Below are 21,100 nucleotides of genomic sequence, written 5' to 3'. Positions count from 1 at the left end.
ATTGATTTCTCATGGTCTCTTACAATTTTAAAGCAATTTTTCTTTTCCTGGTCACTAATTGCAGTCTTATCTTCTGTATCTGAAATTCTGTCCTCACATTGGCTCATTCTGCTGTGTAAACTTTCAATGTAGTTTTTAATCTCCTGGAAATCTGTTTTATGGATTCCATTTGTTTCCTATGTTGGGATTCCATCATGTTCCTCAGCTCCTCTATTTTTTTTATTTGTGTCCTCTCTAGATTTATTTATTTATTTATTTTTGGTACCGGAGATTGAACTCAGGACCTTGCGCTTGTGAGGCAGGCAGCAGCACCACTGAGCTAAATCCCTGGCCCCTTTCTAGATTTATTAATCATGTCATGGGTCAGGGATTTAGCTCAGTGGTGCTGTTGCCTGCCCTGCAAACACAAGGACCTGAGTTTGATCCCGGTACCAAAAAAAAAAAAAAAAAAAAAAATTAATCATGTCTTGTACTATGGGCACAATCTCTGCTGTTATGTGAGAAATTATTTCTGATTTCATTTTTTCCAGAGCTTTTGTAGCCAGTTCAGGGAATCCAGGTGGTTGAGTATCAGATTTTTCCATCTCATTTCCCTTTGGGGTTGCTTTAGGTGATCTGGAATTCTGGTTTTGAGACTTGTTTATGTGTCATCTCATTTCATCGTGCAGGGTTGGGGGGAGGGATGTGTGCTGCTGGTGCCCACGTGGCTCACCCCCTCAGTGCTGGGTGCCATGGTACAGTGGCCCAGAAGGTTCACCTCCTCTGCACTGGGGGTAGCTCTGTTCCTGGGTACTGGGGGTGGTCTCTCTCGTAGGATGGTAGCAGGGGAATTCATAGGAAGGGGAGGGCTGATTGAATTGACAAAGAATTAGCTCCTTAGGTTATTTGGCAGTTATTTTCCATAACTTGAATATGCTATATGTTGAACTCCAAATTTTGACAGCAATACGTTTAACCTATGTGTTAATTAAGTACATTTTGTTGAAAAAATTGAATTGGAAGAAGTATAAATTAAGATTGATAGTTTTCCTAATCCTGTCCACTTCTAAAGGATAAAATATGATATCTCTAAATACAAGAGGAACAAGTGTAAAGAATGGTAATTTAATGAGCCTCGGTAAAGTCTTCTTGGTAGATATTTCAGAAATAGAGAAATTGAATGCCTCTTTTGACTAGTAAACCATTTTGTAGATTAGGAAGTTTCCAATTCTATACTTTCACCAGTGTGAAACAGGATCTAATCCACTTATCATCTAACCCTTAAACATCATTTTTGATAACCTACATGATTTATGAAATATAACTTAGGACTTAAAACTTGATTGAATTGTAATAACAAAGTTTCTTCTGTTCCTACCTGCTTTTTAATGATTTCTCAGTGTTTACATTTATTAAACAAACGAAAAAAAGAAAGAGAGGTGTTATGAAACCCTATCTTGTTCTAGCTATCATACTAACTCATGGATACATGAAGAAAAAACTCATTATTTTCCCAAAAAGAAGCATTTCTAATAAATTACTTTTTATGTTAGTGACCTTATTGAATATTAATAGGAATTATAATGATAAGTCAAATCAGAATAATTTTAGTACCTAGAGAATTATGGTCACAGAAAATAAGATAATATTTATAAATTTAATTTGGATTAATATTTTGGTTGCAGAGAAGTATGATAGGATGATTAATAAAATTTTAAAATAATAAATAAAAGATGATAATAGGATTAAATTCTGTGGAAGTATTAAGAAGAAAAGCAAAGATGTAAATTTTCAAATGTTAAAAAGATAATTTTTCAGGTTTTTGTTTTTTTAATTTTTATTTTTTTTGTATTAAATTCTTTTATTGGTACATTGTAGGTATACAACACAATTACATTTCTCATTGGGAATTGTACCTTTATGTAATGCATCTTGATTCTTATTTTTTCCCCATTCCTAGCCCTCCCTTCATGCCCTCCACCCTTCCCTATTTACAAAGACTTTAATTCCATTTTTTCCATTTCTCAGCATTTTTTCCTTTCCCTTCTTTCCTTTCCCCTGTGCCTCCCACTACCCCTACCCCTTTGGACCTTTTCTTCCTATTTTGCATTATTGATTATTCATTCTAATCATTGGTACATTTTAGGTATACAATATAATGACATTCATCCTTGGAAATTTGCACCTTTACATAGTCTCTCTTGGTTCTTGTTTTTCACCCTTGCCCAGCCCTCCCTTCAACCCCTCCAGCCCTCCCTATTTACAAAAATTTTGGTCCTATTTTTCCATTTTCTCATATTAATCCCATTCCCTTCTATCCTTTCCCCTAGCCCTCCCGCTTTCTTCCCCTTTGCCCCTTTTCTTCCTATTTCACATTACCTATTATACATTTAGTCCTTATCTACACTTTCAGTTTCTCACACCAGAGAAACTATTCAATATTTACACATCTCTGTCCTATTTATTTCACTTAAGAGTATCACCTCAATGTGCATCCACTTAGCTCTAAATGTCTCTAATTTCTCATTTTTTATGGCTGAGTAGTACTCCATTTTATAAAAAAAAGACATTTTCTTTATCCAGTCTCCAGTTGATGGGCATTTGGGCTATTTCCAAGTTTTAGCTATTACAAACTGCGCTGCTATGAACATGGATGCACATATATCACTGTGGTATGATTCTTTTAATTCTTTGGGGAAGATCCCCAGCAGTGGAATAGCGGGGTCAAATGGGATTTCCAGTCCTAGTTGTTTGAGGTATCTCCGTACTGATTTCCACAGTGGTTGCACCAGTCTACACTCCCACCAGCAGTGGAGCTGGGTTCCTCTTTCCCCACAGCCCTGCCAGCATTGGTTATTGGTTGATTTCATGATAGCAGCCATTCTTTCTGGAGTGAAGTGGAATCTCAGCATTGTTTTCATTTGCATCTCTCGAATGACCAGTGATGTTGAACATTTTTTCATGTATTTATTTGCTATTTCTACTTCTTTGTGTGAGAAATGTCTGTTCATTTCAGATGCCCATTTTTGGATTAGGTCTTTAAATTTGGGAGGTCTGATCTTTTTAAGTTCTTTATAGATTCGAGATAGTAGACCTTTGTCTGAGGAAGAGCAGGTGAAGATTTTTTCCCCACATTGTGGGTTGTCTTTTCACACTGCTGGTGGTTTCTCTTGCTGTGCAGAAGCTTTTTAATAAGAAGAGATCCCACTTGTTGATTGTTTGTGCTAGTTCACGGGCAACTGAGGTTTTGTTCATAAAATCTTGTCCTACACTGATGTCTTCAAGGGTTCTACCTAACCTCTGTTCCAACTGGTTCAGAGTTTCTATTTTAATATTTAGATCTTTAATCCATTTTGATTTTAGTTTAGTGCATGGTGAGAGATACAGGTCTAGTTTTAATCTTTGGCAAGTTAAAGCCCAATTTTTCCAGCACCATTTATTAAAGAGGCTATCTTTCCTCCAGTGAGGGTGTTTGGCCCTTTTATCGAAGATGAGATGGCTGAGTGTGTCTGGCATTGTTTCTGCATCTTCTAATCTGTTCCAGTGGTCCTCAAGCCTGTTTCTTTGCCAGTCCCATGGTGTTTTTATCACAGTAGCTTTGTAGTATAGTTGCAGGTTCGGGATTGTGATACCCCCCTGCCATGTCTCTGTTACCTAGAATTGCTTTTGCTATTCTGGGTCTCTTCTTGTTCCAAATGAATTTTTGGATTGTTTTCTCAAGGTCTATGAAGTATGCTTCTGGGATCTCAATTGGAATTGCATTAAATCTATATAGCAGTTTTGGAAGTATGGCCATTTTCACTCTATTAATCCTTCCTACCCAGGAGCAGGGGTTGTCTGTCCATTTTCTGATATCATCTTCAATCTCTCTTTTCAGAGTGTCATAGTTTTCAGAGAAGAAGTCTTTGATTTCTTTCATTAGGATGATTCCTAGGTATTTCAGTTTTTTGGATGCTATTGTGAAAGGAATTATTTGCCCTATTTCTCTCTCAGTGAGTCTGTCATTGGTGTAGAGGAAAGCTATTGATTTTTGTGTGTTGACCTTGTAACCAGCTACTTGACTGAATTTGGATATTAAGTCTAGAAGACTTTTGGTGGAGTTCTTGGGGTCTTCTATATAGAGTATCATGCCATCTGCAAATAATGACAATTTGACTTCTTCATTTCCTATCTTTATTCCTTTTATTTCCTCTTCTTGTCTAATTGCCGTGGCTAATGTTTCCAGAACTATATTGAACAAGAGGGGTGATAGTGGACATCCTTGTCTTGTTTCTGATTTGAGTGTGAAGGATTTCAGTTTTTGCCCATTTAGTATGATATTGGCTGTTGGTTTTTCATAGATGGCTTCTATCAGTTTGAGGTAGAGACCATCTGTTCCAATTTTTTGTAGGGTTTTTATCATAAATGCATTTGGATTTTGTCAAATGCTTTTTCTGCGTCTATGGAGATAATCATATGGTTTTTGTCCTTGGCTCTATTGATATAGTGTATTACATTGATTGATTTTCATATATTGAACCATCCCTGCATCCCTGGGATGAATCCCACTTGATCAGGGTGTATGATCTTCTTGATGATCTTCTGCATTCTTTTTGCCAGTATCTTATTAAGGATTTTTGCATCTATGTTCATGAGTGAGATTGGCCTATAGTTCTCCTTTTCAGTTGGGTCTTTCTCTGCTTTGGGGATCAAGGTGATGCTTGCTTCCAGGAATGAATTTGGGAGTATTGCTTTCCTTTCAATTTCATTGAAGAGTTCAAACAGTAGTGCCAGTAGTTCCTCTCTCAATGTCTTGTAGAATTCAGCAGTGAAGCCATCAGGGCCTGGGCTTTTCTTAGGTGATAAGTTTTTAATTATGTTTTCAATTTCATTGGTTGATATTGGGTTGTTCAGAATTTTTAGGTCTTCTTCATTCAACTTTGGTAATTCATATGTATATAGGAATCTGTCCATTTCTTCTGTGTTGTCCATCTTATTGGTGTATAGGTTCTGGAAGTAGGTATTGATGATCCTCTGCATTTCTGCTGGGTCTGTTGTAGTTTCACCCTTTTCATTCCTAATTGCATGGATTTGGGCCTTTTCTTTCCTTTTTCTGACAAGGTTGGCTAAGGGTTTGTCAATTTTGTTGACTCTTTTGAAGAACCAACTCTTGGCTTCATTGATTTTTTGTATCCTTCTGTTAGTCTCCATTGCATTGATTTCTGCTCTGATCTTTATAATTTCCTCCCATGTATGAGCTCTGGGGTTGTCCTGGTCTTTTTTTTGTAGAAGCTTGAGGTTCAGCTCAGGTTGTTTAATTGGGCTCGTTCTGTTTTCCTAATATGTGTATTCACTGCTATGAATTTCCCTCGTAAGACTGCTTTCATTGTGTCCCATAGATTCCGATATGTTGTATTGTCATTGTCATTTAATTGAAGGAACTGTCTGATTTCTTCTTTAATTTCCTCTGTGACCCATTGGTTATTCAGAGTGTGTTGTTCAATTTCCACATGTTTATTAAATTTTTTGAGTTTCTTTTGCTATGGATCTCCAATTTCACAGCACTATGGTCTGATAATATACAGGGGATAACTTCAGTTCCTTTGCACTTACTTAAAAATGTTCTATGTGTGAGTATGTGGACTATTTTGGAGAATGACCCATGTGCAGCTGAGAAGAATGTGTATTCTGATTTTGTGGGGTGTAAGACTCTGTAAACATCTGTTAAGTTCATTTGTTCAAGAGTTCAATTGAGTTCTAGTATTTCATTACTTATTTTTAGTCTAGTTGATCTATCTATTTGTGACAGTGGGGTGTTGAGGTCCCCCACTACAATTGTATTAGTGGATATATGACTTTTCATGTCTCTTAGTATTTGTTTTATATAGTTGGGTGCACTAGTGTTTGGTGCATAGATATTTACGATTGTCATATCTTCCTCTTGGATTTTTCCCTTTACAAGGATATAGTGTCCTTCTTCATCTCTCTTAATCAGTGTTGGTTTGAAATCTACTTGATCTGCAAAGAGGATAGCTGCTCTTGCTTTTCTTCGGGTTCCTGTCACATGGAGTATTGTTTTCCACCCTTTAACTTTCAGTCTATGAGTTTCCTTTTGAATTAAGTGTGTTTCTTGAATGCAGCATATTGTTGGATTTTGCTTCTTGATCCATTCTGCCAATGTATTTCTTTTGATTGGTGAATTGAGACCATTAATGTTGATGGTTCTAACTGAAACATATTGACTTGTCATTGCCATGACTTTTTCTTTTTGTTGGGTTCTCCCCCTTTACATTGAATTTCTTGTCATGCCAGATGGGTTCATTCTGCTTTGCTTCCTGGGGTTGTGATCCTCAATGTCTGTTCCTAGGCTATTGTGTAAAATTCTTTGGAGTGCTGGTTTGGTATTCATGAAGTTCCTAAGGTGCTCTTTGTCATGAAAGTATCTTATTTCTCCATCCATTTTGAAAGATAGTTTTGCAGGGTACATCAATCTGGGTTGGAGACTGTTTTCTTTTAGGGCTTGGAATATGTCACTCCAAGCTCTTCTTGCCTTGATGGTTTGTGTTAAGAAGTCTGCTGTGATTCTGATGGGCTTTCCTTTGTATGTGATTTGTTTCTTTTTTTCTGACTGCTTGGAGAACTTTGTTCTTCTGTTGTGTTTCTGGAATCTTAACAATTATATGCCTGAGTGTAGATTTTTTTGATCAAGGCTATTTGGAGTCCTATATGCCTCACTTATCTGTAAGTCAAGCTCTTTTTCCCTGCTTGGAAAGTTTTCTGCCATTATTTCTGTGAAGAGATTTTTTGTGTCATCTCCACTCTCTCCTGTTTCTTCATTGAGCCCAATCAGTCTTATGTTATTCTTTTTTGCATCGTCTAGCAGCTGCTGGATTGATTTCTCATGTTCCCTTATAATTTTGAAGCAGTTTTTCTTTTCCTGGTCACTAATTGCAATCTTATCTTCTATATCTGAAATTCTGTCCTCACACTGGCTCATTCTGCTGTGTAGACTTTCAGTGGAGTTTTTCATCTCCTGGAAATCTATTTGCATCTGTTTTATGGATTCCATTTGTTTCCTATGTTGGGATTCCATCATATTCCTGAGCTCCTCTCTAGATTTATTAATCATGTCTTGCACTGGGGGCACAATTTCTCCTGTTATCTGAGAAATTCTTTCTGATTTCATTTTTTTCAGATCCCCTTTTGTTGCCAGTTCAGTGGGTCCAGATGGTTGAGTATCAGAGTGTTCCATCTCATTTCCCTTTGGGGTTGCTGTAGGTGATCTGGAAGTCTGGTTTGGGACTTATTCACGTGTTTTCTCATTTCAACTGGGGTGGGGGCTGTTAGCGCCTGCACGGATTACCTCCTCTGAGCTGGGAGAGGTGGGACAGGGGCCGGGAGCAGTGGTAGGGATGGTTGCCCAAAAGCCCTTTCCTGTGAGCTGGGAGCAGCGGGAGGGATGGTGGCTGGGAAGCCCCTTCCTCTGGGCCAGGAGCAGCGGGACAGAAGGTGGCCCAAAAGCCCTTTCCTCTGGGCTGGGAGCAGCGGGAGGGATGGTGACCGGGAAGCCCCTTCCTCTGGACTAGGAGCAGTGGGACTCAGTACCTTGGTCTGGTGGTCTCCTGTCCTCTGTGCCTTGGTAATGTGGAATCAGGTGGCTGCCTGTCTGCAGTGGGGTGATTTGGTGTCTTCCGCATGTCTCAGGACCGTGGTAGGGCATGCACAGACCTGCCTGTCTGCAAGGGGCTGATTCAGCGTGTTCCACGGGACTGGGGACCTCGGTAGGGTGTGGGCAGGCCTGCCTGTCTGCAGCGGGGTGATTAGGCGTCTCTTTATTTCTGTTCTTAGTGCATAACATAGTGACAACCAATCATTTGATATTTATATTATTTTAGAAATAATGTGATTTCAGGGCCAGGGATTCAGTTCAGTGGTTTCACCGCCTGCCTTGCAAGCACAAGGTCCTGAGTTCGATCCACTGTATCAAGAAAAAGAAAAAAAAAAGTAATGTGATTTCAAATTACCATTTTATTTTAGAATGCCTATTTTTTTGGGTATCAGAGATCGAACTCGGGACCTTGTGCTTGCCAGGCAGTCTATTTTCACAATATATCAGAACTTGCCTCCAGCTAACTACACACATATATGATAAAAGTTTAGGGTATTGTTACCCCAAATCCTTAAATGTCACTGCTCTAGGTGATTCTGATACTGAAGACCACAAGATGGGTCTTAAGCCAGCTCTGCCCATTTCTGGATATTCTATGATGACCGGTCTAATTAGATTCCTTTCATTTTAGTCTGCACAAGCAAGGAGCAGATCTTCAAGTTCACCTCTTACAGGTTCATTGTGTATTAGTGTCCTAATTATATTAAATAGATCCTGTGACAGTTAACCTGTCTAAAGAAGAAGAAAGGCTGCTTACACAGATACACCAATGCATAATGGCTGTCTTCCTAAAAGAATTCTTTACTATCATTAGACTTTTCTGCAGCAAGTTTGGCTCTGACTCAGTAACATCAGTTTGGGTGGGGTAGTTTTCCCAGACCTATGGGCCCAGTTTCTTCATCTGTTGAATTATGGAATGGGCTAGTACACTTAGGCCCCCTCAAGTTCTACACTTCTTTTGTTTTATGATTGAGTCTTAAGTGTTTGCTTCAGCAGCACATATATTATTGAGTCTTAAATGTGTCTGAAAAACATTTTTTTAAATATACAGAATAATGATTCCAATATCTTTTCAAGTTATTTTTTCACAAATATGGAATGATTGAATTCATTAGCATAGTATTACTGCTGAATTTTAAAATATGAGCCTAAGCATGAAAACCTAAAAGAAAATCAGTTGAAGGCATTGTTCTAACATTCCAAGCTCTGGAATTTGATAAGTAGATGGTAAAGCCTCCTGAGTAAGAATAGAGACAGTAGGGAGATGGTCAACCTTCTTATTATTTTAAATTCCAGATTCACAGTTGATAGGATTATGATTGTGCTATACGTCCTGACGTAATACTGCTTTGTTATGAAAATGCTTTTTTGTAAGCTGGGCGTGGTGGCGCACACCTGTGATCCCAGCACTGGGGAGGCTGAGGCAGGAGGATTGCTTTGCGTTCAAGGCCAGCCTAGGCTACACAGTGAGTTCAAGGCTAACCTGGGCTATATAGGGAGACCTTGTCTCAAAACAAAAAAACAACAAAAACAAAAAATACCAAAAACAACAAAAAAAAGAAAAAATTTTTGTATTTAACTATGGGCAGCATGGTCACTACACAGCCTATGTAAACTTTAAAAGACTTGTTTACTTTGAACTTCTAGTTATATGATAGTTCATGTTTCAAAAACTTTTTGGAATAAATGTCATAATTTGAAATCACAATTATCTACATAATCAGAGTCATTCCAGCTAGCAGGGTTTACGAAATGTGTAACGAATTCTTAGATAACAGTACAAGGCTAGAGTTTTAACAGAATAGACAAGATCTTTTTTTTTCCTGGGCAGAATAAATTTTCCTTTATCTTTTCTGCAAGGAGCTGGCAACTTAGATAAGGTCACCTCTAACTTTTCAAAATGCATCCATTTTTCTCTTTTGATCTGCACAGTTCCCAGCAACAGTCAGGGGTGCTGTTGGTCACATTTTGAAGAAGCTGTGGCAGAGAGAGACTGTGGCTTTTTCACATTCACATAGCTTCTTAGAGATGATTAAGCAATCATCTCTCACTGGTCCCTCCTAGGGGCTGATAACTGTTCCGGCTGAAAGCCGTATATCCTGGCCTCAAAACCTAGGAGGCTGAAGCTCCGTGGAGCCCTGGTGTGGTGAGAGAGTTTCCATCATTCTCAACAGAAACCCTCCCTGTCTCTGTTACCCGTCCCTTAGGTCTACCTCTAGCAGCCCTGAGCAGTCCCTGGCTTGGTGGCTTTGATAACGGCAGCCAGAGATCAGTGAGTCCTGACTCCTGTGAAGACGCCAAAGTCTGGATGATAAGGGCATGTCTCCGGAAAATGATAATGTTACAGCCAGAGCCAGTGAGATAATTTCTATTTTATTTCTTACACTATGAAAACATGAGAAAATTTTCTAGAAACTTCTTTGTCCTTGACCTACTCCTCCAAGCAGCCAAGTGAGCCTGAGTAGTGGTCCTAGTTTTGTTACCAGGAGGAACTAAAATCCTTTTCTTAACCTATTTCTGAAATCCTGGGCTCCTAGAGGTTCTATGCTGTCCAAATGGCAGAGAGGCCCCCAAAGGCTGATGGGGACTAAGTAGAGCACTTAGCTGCTCCTGTGTTGTACCCCAGAAGAGACAGAATGATTAATGGAGTTAGGTGTAGGGGACCAGACTGAATCCTAAGCACTGTTGTCTCTGGTCCCACAGTGGAAGTTTCCTATGACTGTGCTTGCCCCTGAGGGTAATGGAGAAAATAAGCAACCTTTCACTTTGGAACAGATCCTGCAGGAGTGGTTAGTGAGGATCTGCTTCTGTAATGGCCTGAGGAATAAAGGCTCTTCCACCATTTTCTGGGTAACATGCTATCTTACTCTTCTCCTTACTTTTAGATTATCCAAAGGAGGAGGAGAAAATTCATACCCATTATATCCACAATGACATCTACTGTTCATTGAGCATTTACTGTATGCCTGACCAAGTGCTTACTTGGCAGGACAATTTATTTTTTAAAAATTCATGTGTCAAAAGAACCTGATTACAAAAGTAGCTGTATCTTGTGTTCAAGGCTGTAGGCTCATCTGCAAAGAACGAGAAGAATTTTTCATATCTCTTTCAACAAAGGAGCCCAGGCACTGTGGTCTGAACCCTGGATTTCTTTTAACTTCTGTGAAGAATGAAATGGCCTTCATTTGTAAAGTTCTAACTCATAAGAGGCAACTAGAGGTCGGAGTTTCTGTGCTTTATTTGGCCTGAATACTTGAATTAGATGCTCATATTTTTTTAAAAAGAGGTAATATCGTATTAAAATTCCAATTTCTAGTGTCTCTTGAAAATTCAGACGATTTGGTCATTTTCAGCCTGACTTCAGTGTAACAACAACACATGACTGGCAGCACTGGGGCTCTAACTTTAGACCAAGATGCCCTTCCCAGTTTGCACAGCAGCCAGTACACCTGAATATCTCCTGTGTTCCCTGCTTCAGTGAAGACTATTTCTGCTTGTCTTCATTTCAGTTTTTTTTTTTTAAACACTGGAGATTGAACACCTGCTCTGTCACTGAGCTCCACCGCCAACCTTTTAAAATTTTTATTTTGAGACTATCTTGCTAAGTTGCTCAGGTTGGCTTCTAACTTGTATTCCTCCTGCCTCAGTCTCCTGAGTAGGTGGAATTACAGGTGTGTTGCCACTGCACCCAGCTTCATTTCAATTTTTGATCTCTGATCTGCATCTATTGATAGGAAAATAATTGGATATATCCACATCAATGAGAGAAATTGCCCAATCCCAGATGTGGTTTACATTTGGACAAGAAGATAGGACCTGGGGGCAATGTATTGGCACATGTATATTATCTTTTAAAAATATATTTTATGAGTGCTTATTACTTTTACAAAATATTGAGTAGAGTGTGTTGGTGGTATAGTGGTGAGCATAGCTGCTTTCCAAAATATTGAGTGTCAATGGATACATTTTGATCGTATCCATCCTGGCTATTACCCTCCCTTGTACTCCCCTCCCCTTCCTCCTAATTCCCTGCCTCTTGTCTAATAATAACCCCCCTTGTACTTTCTTGTCACTTTTTAGATTCCATTTATTAGCTGGAACTTGTCTTTCTGAGTCTAAATCTTCTTATTCTTTGTTCAGAAAAATATGTAGAGCAAATGGTCAATAAACCATGGATGTTTTTCATGTATTGTTCTTGAAACAAAAATTGAGTCACATTTTTTACAACGGGCATTTTAAATTTATTGAATATGTTTAAAATGATGAACATCTTGGTGGTTAGTACAGATATACTAGTGAGTTACACAGGAAACAATGAAGCTGGACTATACATTTGAGTTGGCCCGCTTTGGTGTGTTAGTTTCTTATGGCTATTGTAACAAATTCTTAATACAAACTATTTGACTTAAAACAACAGAATTTTTATCTTTTGTAGTTCTGAAGGCCAGTAGTGTGAAAGGAAGGTATCAACAGGGCCATGCTGTCTCAGAACCCCCTAGGGGACATCCCCCGCTTCCTCTTCCCACTGCGTTTCTTAGTGGTGGCTGCTCAACTCCAGTCTCTAGCTCTGTCTTCACATGACCTTCTCTGTGTGTCTCGAATCTCCCTCTGCCTTTCTCTCATTAGGACACCTGTCACTGGATTTAAGGCCCATCCAGATTATTCAGGATGATCTCATCATGAGATCTGTAATCACATCTGCAAAGACTTTCCACATAAGGTCACATTCCAGGTGAACATATCTGTGGCAATGAGGCCACCATCTGATCCACTGCACTTGGTTAAATAATTTTCTTCTTAAAAACCGTTTTTTAAAAAGTGGTTGATTTAAATTACTGTGTCCTTTTCTCATTGGGCTATAAGTAGGCAGAACTGGGCTGAGGGGAGAATTCCCTTGAGTCACTGAGCAGCTCCAGGGGGCTATGTGGCAATATAACACGGGTCACACACCCAAGAAACATGCATGAGGGTTTAGTTCTCTCTGTTCACTATCCAGAGGAAGTGGTGGCAAAATTGCAGCAATGAAGCTAATGATCTCCCTCTCCAGGCTGTGGGATTTGGAATACAAAACTCAACCAGGACTTCTTTGAGACTTAGCCTCCACTCATGCACTGCCCAAGATTTCTAAAAAGCTGACTTCAATAAAAGGTATTTTGTTTGGCAGACAATAAGAGTTGTTTTAACAGTTCACTTTTATTTATTCTACCTCCAGGATTATGCATTGAAATTTTAGGAATGGTTGGCATTTGACAGATTTCTGGAGTCACCCTGACCTCTAAAAGTTGAATTCTTGAATTATCCAGGTCTCTGAAGCACCTGAAGTCATCCTTGGTGATGAGACTGTGTATGGTGGCCAGGAGCAGGCATCATTCTGTGGAATGGCAGGCAAGGCAAGGCCTACACTGTTTAAAGAGTTACTGTAAGTGGAATGTTATACTAGTAGCTAACATTTGTCATGTGCTTATTGTGGCCCGGGCATAGCACTAGGCCCTGGCATGTACTATATTTATTATTTTTTTGTTTGTTTTTGCAGTGCTGGGGATCAAACTCATGGCCTGGTGCCTGCTAGGGAAGCACTTTACCACTGAGATATAGCCTCAGCCCTAATCTTTCATTTAAATGTCATAATAACCCTATGAAATGATTACTATCTCATTTTTAAAATGGGGAACCTGAGGCACAAATAATTGCTCAAGTTGGTATGCAACAAAGCTTAGACTCAAAACCAGTCAGGGAGGGCTAGGGATTTAGCTGCCTGCACAACCTCAAGGTCCCGAATTTGATCCCTGGTACCAAAAAAACCCCAGTCAGGGTGACTCCAGAGACTGTCTCTCTCTCTCTCTCTCTCTCTCTCTCTCTCTTTTTTTTGGTAGAGACTGTTCTCTTAACGACTTAACTTTTGCGTTTCCTAATTCATTTCTGACAAAATTGTGCAGGAGGTGAGGTTGTCCCCAGTGCTCCTCTATCCCCTCTCTCTTTTCCCTTTTGCTTCCTTTATAAGTCAGGGAGGTGTTGTAGAAAGCAGATGGATTTTATTCATTCTGTCTGACCTGGGTTCATATACTGGCTGTGTGGTCCTCAAGAGGTTAGATCAGGTGCCCTGAGCCCTGGGTCTCAGATAGGAGCTGAGCTGTGGTGAGTGAATGAAGTATCATCTGTATTTACAGCCAGTCCCCATTGCTCACATCACTGCCTGAGCTCTGCTTGCTGTCAGATGAGGGTGGTGTTAGATTCTCATAAGAGTATGAACCCTACTATGAGCTGCACATGTGAGGAATCTAAGTTGTGCACTCCTTTAAACCATGATGAAACCATAGCCATCACCACCACCATCCCCTCTCCTCATGCATGGAAATTTTTGTCTTCTATGAAACTAGTCCTTGGTGCCAAAAAGATTGGAGACCACTGAGTTAGATAATTCTGAGCCTCAGTTTTCTCCTTTTAAGATGGTTATTATAGAAACTACTTCATAGGATTGTCATGTGAGTCAAATATTATAGAGTAGTGGTTCAAATAATATAGAGTAGATCTGTGCCGCCAAGATCACCCTTTCAGGACCGATGCCTTCTTCCCTCCCACCCCTGTGCCTATTGACAGTTCACAACTGAACCTCTTCTAAAGTTGCTTTTCAGCTGAAGGGAGCAGTCACTGCAAATGATGACCCTTTCCCAATGGCAGCTTTAATCCAATAGCTTACCCATTTCGTGGGCAGGGTACCAAATCCACCCCATCACTGCTATTTAGGACAACTCTGATGTAGCCTCCCAGCTCCAAGGCTCCTGTAGGAGAATGGGCTGGGTCCTGTATTGCAGCTGCATCATCACTGCCCACACTTGCTTCCAGACATTGGTTGAGATCACTTCTCAGTGAACTTTCCACACTCATAGTCTGTTCTTGGTGTACCTGACAGACCACAGCTAACATGTGCCCAATGTCTGACACAAAGGAACATTCAGAGCATTCTTCCCAGGGCTCCTGCTCTCCTTGTAGTCTTCCTTCTGCAAGGCTTCACAACTCCAGAGAGCTCATCATGCCTGACTACCTTGATCTCATCAAAATTTGGTAAGCGAGTCTTATCTCACTGCATGGAGAAGTGTCTTGCCAAAATCTGGTTAATCACAGGTCAATTAACTTCTTTTTTCATGTGGATGGGGACACGTGACCTTCTAGCATTAAGCATTAAGTATTAAGCATTAAGCAGTCACAGGGTGAGAGATAGTTCTGAAGGAGAGCCAGTTCCCCTGTGTGAGTAGCCACCCACAGCCCTATACATAACATGCTTACAGTGAATGTTTGTTGCTAGTCATGTAAGGCTGCTACTGACTCTGAAGAATGAATACTCATTTTTCAGATTCCAAATAGATGGAATTCTAAAATTAGACATAGATACGCTTGTAACAGTAAGTGCTTTGAGAACTTCACAAATTTGGAATTTCTGCATCATCGGCAACATGCCTGAGAAATCTGAGCACCATGGTCTAAAAACTCTAGGGTATGGAGAGAGCAGAGCACAGCAGCTACAGACAGCAGGTAGCAAAGCATAGTTTTTCCGCTAGACTTGTGAATTGTAGGATGTGATGCTGGGAGTGCTGGGAAATACTCTGCTTGCCATGTGGGGCAGGCTTATACAAGAGGCAGGGAGACAAGAATTTAAGGGACTCTGGATGTAGCCATGCTAGAAACTAGCTTCACCCCTATACTTCCCTGACACAGGAACCCTGGCCCTTGCCTTAAGTTAGTTTGAATTGGGTGATTATCACTTGCAGCCAAGGGAGTTCTGAATAATATAAGACTTGGTAATAAGTTAGGGGATTTATATCAATCATACCCATCTAGTTCCAAAGAGTCTTTTCTGTGCTGGCATCTCTGGTCCTCTCCACATGTGAAGAGAAAACTATCTGTTTCTCAAAGTCCTTCTGAAGATCAAATGAGATAACATATATAAATCACCTTGCACTGGATGCAGCAACTCTCTAGTGGATTGATATAGCTATTTGATTAAGTGCAGATGTTTGTAACACTGAAGGAAATATCTACCTTCACCTTTAATTCCTGGCTACATACTGAAGCAAATTTGCTTAGCAGTGGTTTTCCTCAGTGCTGCCAAACAAACTAGTTTCAGTTCTGCCTCATCCCCAGGTGAGTCAGTAGTCTCCTAAGTATTTAACTGATCAACTCCTCTAATCCTTCTTCACTTAACGACCAATGGTTGGAGTTTTCCATCAGAGTTTCAGGTAGGTATATAAAATATATTGAGATACTGTGTGTACTGAAGCACACACATATCATAACTGTCTTATTCAGTAAATTTCCATAAATTAAACACTTTCATGTAGCCTCCAAATGAAGAAACAGGAAATTACCAACATCCCAGAAGCCTCCTTCAGGTCCTCTTCCCCGAAGTCACTACTCCTCCAAAAGGAATCACTATCTTGATTTTTAATGCAGATGATTTTGTCTGTTTTTGTTCTTTATATAAATGTAATCATTTATTTGTGAAATTCACCCATGTTGTTGAGTATTAGCTTGTGCATTCTTCTTTCTCTCTTTCTCCTTCCTTCCTTCCTTCCTTTCTTTCTTTCTTTCTTTCTTTCTTTCTTTCTTTCTTTCTTTCTTTCTTTCTTTCTTTCTTTCTTTCTTTCTTTCTTTCTTTTCTGTTTGTGATCCTGGACATTGAATCTAGGGCCTTTGTACTGAGCTACCCTCCTGGCCTTTTTTTTTTTTTTATTTTCATGATTAGAGACAGTGTCTTGCTATGTAGTCTAGGCTGGACTTTAACTCATTATATAGCCCTGGCTGGTCTTGAACTCTTGACCCTGCTACCTCAGACTTCCAAGTGCTAGGATTGTGCACCTTCCCAGTGTTTTTTTATTCTTTGACATGGGGTCTCACTGAGTTGCTAAGTTCCCTGGGCTGGTCTCAAACTTGTGATCTTCCTGCCTCACCTTCCTAAGTAGCTGAGATTACGGGCATTTGCCAGTGTGCCCAGCTCCACAGTTTGAAAATGGTAAACAAAGTATATTTAGTGTGAGCCAGTTGGACTCAGTTTAGATGATCCCACTTTAGTTGGCAATATCCAAGGGATCATAACCAGGTTCCAGTGGAATCTTCTTCTGTCCATCAGAACTGAATAGGCTGTTGACCTTGACCATATCAATGTCAGAGAGCTTCTTCATAGCCTGTTTGATCTGGTGCTGGTTGGCCTGACATCCATAGTAAACACAATATGTTAGACACAGTGGTCAGGGGAAATTCAGTGATGGCTTAGTGGTCACTTTTGTTCCACCTGCAGTTTCTCAGTCTTCGAGGACAATTTGTTGTGGTTTCGATTTTGGATTTTTTTTTTTTTTGGCAGTGGTGAGGATCTAACCCAGGGCCCTGAAAATGTTAGGCAAACTCTTTAACAGTTAGCTGCACCTCCAGTCTTCAAGGACATTTGGGCTGCCACCGGAGCCACACAGTGTCTTGGACCACTAGAGGGTGGGTGACATGCAGATTGTTTTCCTTGTGCCTGTGGATGCCTTTCAGCCTTGCCTTCTTGGCCTCCAAAGCCATAGCATTGGCTTCAGCTTGAGAAAGGCAGGAGCTTCCTTTTTCTCTTTTCCCTATGTTGATGAAAAGGATATATTTTTATTTTATTATTATTTTATTATTTTTTATTTTTTGGTACCGGGGATTGAAATTGGGTCCTTGTGGTTGCACAGCAGGTGGCAAAATCACTGAGCTAAATCCCTGGCCCAAAAAGGATATATTTTTAAATATAAGATTTCTTGCTGTTAGAAGGTATGAGGGGAATCAGGACAATACTGAAATCCAGAAGTAATGGAGAAATGCTTTCCAATTCTGAGAGAAAATTAATTTCAACTTAGGTTTTAGTACCAGACAGATCATCATTCAGATATTAATATAGACTATATTTTCATCCCCCCCTTGAAGCTAGGTGTGCTCATGCAACTAGGTTCTGGCAAGTGAGATGAGACCTGAAGTCATTTATGCAACCTCTTCATCATACCCTAAAGGAAGCTTGCCTTTCCCTTCCTCTTTCTTCCTTCCTTCTGATTGAAATGTGGGTGCAATGGAGAAAAATAAAAGCAGCCATTATGGACCACAAAAGTTTACTTATTGAGAATGGAAGTGTAATACCATAGTGGTTGTACTAGTTTGCATTTCTACCAACAGTATAGAAGTGTTCCTTTTTCCCTGCAGCTTCTCCAGCATGTATTATTGTTTAATTTTTTTGGTGATGGCCATTCTTTCTGGGGTAAGGTCAACTTCCATTTTTATCTCATTGGCCTTAAGTTAGCCACATAATCCAGCTTACCTGAAAATAAGTCTGGGAAATATAGTTTGTTACCCAAAACAAAATCAAAGGGTACTTAATAAGGAAGAAGGAAAGAATAAATGTCATATAAACAAATGGTTGTTTGTACCACTGCTACTTTGCACTTCTAGAAATATTTCCATTGTGTGTGGATAGAGGAAATAGAGATGGTGGTGGGTTGATTTCATTTTTAAAATGTTTCTGTACTGTTTTATTTCCAATTCTGGGGATTGAACCCAGGCATGCTAGGCAAACACTCTACCAATAAGTTACATCCCCAGCCTATACTAGTTGTTTTATAGTACACATGTATTATTGTTCTAATTACCCATACAGAAATATTATTATTGCCACATGCTAGATCTACTCTAAAATATAGGTGTTATGGTTAGATCTAAAATGTCCTCCCAAATTCTCGTGTGTAATAGAAGGTAATTGGGTCATGAAGTTGCTATACTCATCAGTGGATTTCTCCATTGATAAGTTTAGTAGCTGAATGTACTGTTAGGTGTGACATAGGTTGAAGATAGGTCATTGGGGGGATATAAAAGGGTATATTCTTTTTTAAATTTTTATTTCATTGGTACATGTTTGTAGTACATTATGATTATATTCATCATGGGAGGTTGATACATGTTCCTAATATTTCTCAATTCCTTTTATTAAGCCCTTCCCCCTCCCTCTTCCTCCATCCACCTGTTGATATATATGCTGACATATATATAGTTTGTAGAACATAATGATAACATTACTCTTAGGGACTTGGTGCATGTACACAGCACTTCTCAACCTCCTTCCCAACCATTTTTAAAATTAATCTCCTTTCCCTTCTCTCCCTCTCCACTTCTTCCATCATTTGGCTCCCTTTCCGTATTCCAAAGATCCGTTTTGGTATTTCCTACTGCCTTTGCTTTATTTTGCACTTTATTGCTATGTAGAGCTTCTCATATAAGAGAAAGTATGCAATATTTAAGCTTGTGTGTCTGATTTATTTCATTTGACATTATGGTCTCAAGGTGCATCCATTTCCTACAAATGACTCAAGTTTATCCTTCTTTATTTATTCTTTTTTCTTAAATTCTTTTATTGGTACATTTTAGGTATACAACACATTTACATTTCTCTTTGGGAACTTGTACCTTTACATGATGCATCTTGGTTCTTATTTTCCCCCCATTCCTAGGCCTACCTTCACGCCCTCCACCCTTCCCTATATACAAAGACTTTATTTCCATTTTTTCCATTTCTCAGCATTTTTCCTTTCCCTTCTTTTCTTTCCCTTCTTTCCTTTCCCCTGCCTCTCCTACTACCACTACCCTTTGGACCTTTTCTTCTTATTTTGCATTTTCGATTATTCATTCTAATCATTGATACATTTTAGGTATAAAATATAATGACATTCATCATTGGAAATTTGCACCTTTACATAATCTCTCTTGGTTCTTATTTTTCACCCTTGCCCAGCCCTCCCTTCAACCCCTCCATTCTTCCCTATTTACAAAGATTTTGTTCCTATTTTTCCATTTTCTCATATTAATCCCATTCCCTTCTATCCTTTCCCCTAGCCCTCCTACTTCCTTCCCCTTTGCCCCTTTTCTTCCTATTTCACATTACCTATTATACGTTTTAGTCCTTATTTACACTTTCAGTTTCTCACACCAGAGAAACTATTCGGTATTTACACATGTGTGTCCTATTTATTTTACTTAAGAGGATAGCCTCAATGTGCATCCACTTAGCTATAAATGCCTCTAATTTCTCATTTTTTATGGCTGAGTAGTACTCCATTTTATTAAAAACCCAAATTTTCTTTATCCATTCTCCAGTTGATGGGCATTTGGGCTGTTTCCAAGTTTTAGCTATCACAAACTGTGCTGCTATGAACATGGGCACATATATATCACTGTGGTATGATTCTTTTAATTCTTTGGGGAAGATCCCCAGCAGGGGAATAGCAGGGTCAAATGGGACTTCCAGTCCTAGTTGTTTGAGGTATCTCCATACTGATTTCCACAGTGGTTGCACCAGTCTACACTCCCACCAGCAGTGAAGCCGGGTTCCTCTTTTCCCACAGCCCTGCCAGCATTTGTTATTGGTTGATTTCATGATAGCAGCCATTCTTTCTGGAGTGAAGTGGAATCTCAGCGTTGTTTTCATTTGCATCTCTCAAATGACCAGTGATGTTGAACATTTTTTCATGTATTTATTTGCCATTTCTACTTCTTTGTGTGAGAAATGTCTGTTCATTTCAGATGCCCATTTTCAGATTGGGTCTTTAAATTTGGGAGGTCTGATCTTTTTAAGTTCTTTATGGATTCGAGATAGTAGACCTTTGTCTGAGGAAGAGCAAGTGAAGATTTTTTCCCACGTTGTGGGTTGTCTCTTCACACTGCTGGTGGTTCCTCTTGCTGTGTAGAAGTCTTTTAATAAGAAGAGATCCCACTTGTTGATTGTTTGTGCTAGTTCACGGGCAACTGAGGTTTTGTTCATAAAATCTTTTCCTACACCAATGTCTTCAAGGGTTCTACCTAACCTCTGTTCCAACTGGTTCAGAATTTCTATTTTAATATTTAGATCTTTAATCCATTTTGATTTTAGTTTAGTGCATGGTGAGAGATACAGGTCTAGTTTTAATCTTTGGCAAGTTGAAGCCCAATTTTTCCAGCACCATTTATTAAAGAGGCTATCTTTCCTCCAGGGAGGGTGTTTGGCTCCTCTGTCGAAGATGAGATGGATGAGTGTGTCTGGCGTTGTTTCTGCATCTTCTAATCTGTTCCACTGGTCCTCAGGTCTGTTTCTTTGCCAGTCCCATGGTGTTTTTATCACAGTAGCTTTGTAGTATAGTTGCAGGTTGGGAATTGTGATACCTTCTGCCATGTCTCTGTTACCTAGAATTGCTTTTGCTATTCTGGGTCTCTTCTTGTTCCAAATGAATTTTTGGATTGTTTTCTCAAGGTCTATGAAGTATGCTGCTGGGATCTCAATTGGAATTGCATTGAATCTATATAGCAGTTTTGGAAGTATGGCCATTTTCACTATATTAATCCTTCCTACCCAGGAGCAGGGGTTGTCTGTCCATTTTCTGATATCATCTTCAATCTCTCTTTTCAGAGTGCCATAGTTTTCAGAGAAGAGGTCTTTGATTTCTTTCA

Source organism: Heterocephalus glaber, unplaced genomic scaffold, assembly GCF_053883595.1.
Source record: "Heterocephalus glaber isolate CG9 unplaced genomic scaffold, H.glaber_assembly_v1.0 deba00001555, whole genome shotgun sequence".
In the NCBI taxonomy this organism is placed as follows: Eukaryota; Metazoa; Chordata; class Mammalia; order Rodentia; family Bathyergidae; genus Heterocephalus; species Heterocephalus glaber.
This window is presented reverse-complemented; position numbering follows the sequence as displayed.